Source organism: Chelonia mydas, chromosome 27 (assembly GCF_015237465.2).
Source record: "Chelonia mydas isolate rCheMyd1 chromosome 27, rCheMyd1.pri.v2, whole genome shotgun sequence".
In the NCBI taxonomy this organism is placed as follows: domain Eukaryota; kingdom Metazoa; phylum Chordata; order Testudines; family Cheloniidae; genus Chelonia; species Chelonia mydas.
In genome coordinates, this window is record NC_057860.1 from 9093395 (window position 1) to 9097928 (window position 4534).

Sequence of the window (4534 nt, forward strand, 5' to 3'; positions counted from 1 at the left end):
TAGAGTGTTTTGAGATCAGTCTGGCTGAAAAGTTCTCTAGAACTGAAGTTCTATTAAATGTGCATCTGACACCTGTGACTTATGATTTTTGTGGAATGTTGCTTAAGTTAACTTCTTGCAAATGTGCACATCCTGTCACGTTACATACTTCTCTGGAAGTGTCTGTGCTGACAGGAAACTATTGGCTAAATGGGACAGACAATCCTGCTGTGACAAGACTTTGATTCAAGTTTCTTTGCAGAAATTAATAACCAGTGAAGCTAAACAGCATTTTGCAAATTGGTTAGAAAATTGCTGTATGATCCTGATATTATAATTGTCTGTTGCTCCCAAGGGACAAGAACTGTAGAATTGAGAACAAAGGTCATTTTGTGGCCAAAGAGACATTAATTTCCATATTTAACATGGCCAGGGCTTTATTGTAGTTATAGTTGCATCTTGTTGTTATGGCAGCAGAGCTCTCTAAGCAACATACAGTGTATATAACCATGATTAGAGTTGGTTTATTAGGCTGTTCCTGCTCTGTATCTCCAGAGTCAATATTCACTTAGAAGTAAGAGTCAGGATCCTGTGACTGGCTGTGCTCTAAGTGAATGGAAAGTCTATTTCTGGGAGTCTTTACTTGCAGTTCTCCAGTGTGCAATATTCTGCACTTAGCCATAATGTTTCAGTTGGGAATCTCAAAGCATTTCACAAAAGGGGGTAGGTATTTGACTACATTATACAGATGGTGAAACTGAGATGCTGAAGTTCAGCAATTTGCTCAAATATTACAGAACTTGGAATCTAGGCCTCCAATCTCCTAACAGCAACACTGGCTCACTTCACTAGTTCTTAAAATAATTAGTCCTAGGGGAATTCTGTGCCAAAAAATTCTGTGCATGATATTTTCAAATTCTGCATATTTTATTTGTCAAAATAACACAAATATAATCATGCCAGTTTCAATTATTTTGATAATTTATTTCAAAATACCTGTCTATAACAGTACAGACAACAAAAAAGATTCAGGAAATGTTTTTTGACAAATAGATTCCTTACTAGGCATATTAATACAGAACTTTGAGTAATAATTTATTTAAAATACAATACAGAAAAGTATTTCCTGCACCCCTCAGAAGCCGTGCAAAGGCTTGGGGGAATCAGGGGTAATGGGGGAGCTGAGGGAGAGGGAAGTAATTGCTGGGAAGGAGCCTGGGAGTGAAATTGAAGGGTTGTTTGGATTTGGGTGGGAGAAGTTTTTGGGAGGGGGATTGTTAGAGGGTTGGGGAGCCTCCCCCTTGCAGACCCTGTCTGACCCCTAGCCTCTCCCATTGATTCAGGCACATCTGCCCCTATTCCTGTGTGTCCCACCACCCTTCCTCCCCCATCCCTCAAGGAATCAATTCTGAAGCACTTAGAGGAGAGGAATGTGATCAGGAGCAGTCAGCATGGATTCACCAAGGGCAAGTCATGCCTGACTAATCTAATTGCCTTCTATGACGAGATAACTGGCTCTGTGGATGAGGGGAAAGCAGTGGACGTGTTGTTCTTTGACTTTAGCAAAGTTTTTGACACGGTCTCCCACAGTATTCTTGCCAGCAATTTAGAGAAGTATGGGCTGGATGAATGGACTATAAGGTGGATAGAAAGTTGGCTAGGTTGTCGGGCTCAACGGGTAGTCATCAACGGCTCCATGTCTAGTTGGCAGCCAGTATCAAGTGGAGTGCCCCAAGGGTCAGTCCTTGGGCCGGTTTTGTTCAATATCTTCATAAGTGATCTGGAGGATGGTGTGGATTGCACCCTCAGCAAGTTTGCAGATGACACTAAACTGGGAGGCGAGGTAGATACTCTGGAGGGTAGGGATAGGATACAGAGGGCCCTAGACAAATTAGAGGATTGGGCCAAAAGAAATCTGATGAGGTTCAACAAGGACAAGTGCAGAGTCCTGCACTTAGGACGGAAGAATCCCATGCACCGCTACAGACTAGAGACCGAATGGCTCGGCAGCAGTTCTGCGGAAAAGGACCTAGGGATTACAGTGGACGAGAAGCTGGATATGAGTCAACAGTGTGCCTTTGTTGCTAAGAAGGCCAATGGCATTTTGGGATGTATAAGTAGGGGCATTGCCAGCAGACCGAAGGACGTGATTGTTTCCCTCTATTCGACATTGGTGAGGCCTCATCTGGAGTACTGTGTCCAGTTTTGGGCCCCATACTACAAGAAAGATGTGGAAAAATTGGAAAGAGTCCAGTGGAGGGCAACAAAAATGATTAGGGGACTGGAACACATGACTTATGAGGAGAGGCTGAGGGAACTGGGATTGTTTAGTCTGCGGAAGAGAAGAACGAGGGGGGATTTGATAGCTGCTTTCAACTACCTGAAAGGGGGTTCCAAAGAGGATGGATCTAGACTGTTCTCGGTGGTAGCAGATGACAGAACAAGGAGTAATGGTCTCAAGTTGCAGTGGGTTGGACTAGATGACCTCCTGAGGTCCCTTTCAACCCTGATATTTTATGATCCCCATGTTTCCTTGCATCCCCTGCCCATCATGTGTCAATGCATCCCACAGCCACCCCTCCCCTCCTTCCTTCTGTCCCTGTACCTCCACTCATCCACCCCTCCTCCCTCATTCCCATGTGTCCCTGCACCTCCTATTCCCCCTCCCCGCCCCCAGCAGCAAATAGTATGAGGATGATTGACAATACCCCTATTTTTACAAAGTATGTGTGAATGGAAAAAACACATTTTCTTTCTGTAAATTGTTATAGGTTGTGTTCAGGTGCCTGATGAGAAAGGAAGATAGATGCCTTCATTGCTGAGTTTTTCCATCCTCTGTTGGAAGGAGGAAGGGACCAGGTAATGACTGTTATGCTGCAGCTTGCCAGAACTTTTCTCACACAGATAAATCTATGATGGAGCTAATTTTAGGGACTGGGTGGCTCAGGGGATTGGTAATGGGATACAGAGGCTTTTGCTGTCTGCCTGCTAGTTCAAAATCCAGTTCAAGCTGGGAATGTCTGGAAAATGTAAAATCTGATGGCTATTCAGTGACTTGTGTGTGGAGCATGTTCAAGGTCCCTATCCCACTCCTCTCAAAAATTCCACTATCACTAGTTCTGATTAGTAAAGTGGTATGTATTGGGGTGAGGTGCATGATCCAGGGAGCTGTAGATCAGTACTGAGGTGAATTGACAGAGCTATATAGTAAAAGTTCGTTGTGCCTGCCCAGGATATGCTTGATTCAAACCCTAGTACAATCAGTCTCTTTCACTAGCACAGATTGATTGACTTTTTAAAGGTGTATTAGGGAGAGGCTTTGTGGAGGACATTCATCTATTTCTTTTTTGGCCATTTTGTTTAAATAAATTCCCTTGCATGCAGAGCAGTAGGCTGTGTCAGGAACGAGGATCCTTCTTTCTGTCTGGGTTTTCAAGAGTTACCTTCATCACCTCAGTTTGGAATAAGGCATTTACAGAAGTGTCATTTCTACACTGACTTAGCATTACCACTAGATGTCACTGTATGAAGTGACTTATTCACCCTTCTAAAACAGGGTAGCAAGCTCTTAAATTAAAGGGCTGGATCTGAATTTACTACATGCAATAATCAGATTAACTTTTATCTATTAAGAAAAAACATCTCTGGCTGAGGTTCTGGGGACAGATCCCTGTGGTCCCTTAACCAGGACTGAAAATCTTCCAAGGAAGACCCAGTTTCTGGAGTCACTTTGGGTTAAATTTTCAAAAGCACCTAAATAGTTTAAGAGCCTAAATTCCATTTTCAGAAGTGACTGGGGAACCTGAGTCTCACTGAAAGTAATTGAGATGCATTGTCCAAATCTTAGTAGTACAGCAACTGTAGGAGGTGAAAGGAAAAGCATTCCTGAAAAACGGTGTGACTCTTGTGAAGAAAAAGCAGTCTTCCTAATAACTAGAGAGGCAATGGTATGCAGTGGTTAGGACAGAAGATTGAGAGACTGGAGTTCTGTACCTGGCTCTGTCACAGACTTGCCAAATCACTTAACTCTGTCCTAGGTTACCCACCCAGAAAATGGGGATAATACAAACCTACCTTAGCAGGGGAGTCATGAGGCTTAGTACATGTTTGTAAAGTACTTCACGATCTTCAGTTGAAAAGTACTGTACAAGAAGTGTTATTCTACATTATTCGTTGCCAGGGTGGGGGGGTTATTTTTAGTGAGACATTAAGAGCTCACTTTACCTGCAGCAGCACATTTAGGTGAAGAACATAAGGAAAATCTCTCGGTACCGACGATGCCAGAGTACTTGTGTAGCAGCACAAGACCTACTCTGCCTTTCAGTGACATTGTCCAGGGGACAAATTGGCTGGTAACAGTGGATCCTCCGGCCCCAGCCATGGACTTAGCTCTGAGTCATGATCAGCCCTTGGTACCGTGGGGAGGCTAGATTTTCAGAGCATCCAGAACTTTCTCTACTGGTGCAGTCAAAGGATAAACCCAGCATGTTTTTCCTGGTTTTGCTATCTCTGGAGAGATGCTCCTTGTCCTCGGCACCATCTAGCATAGTGTTTA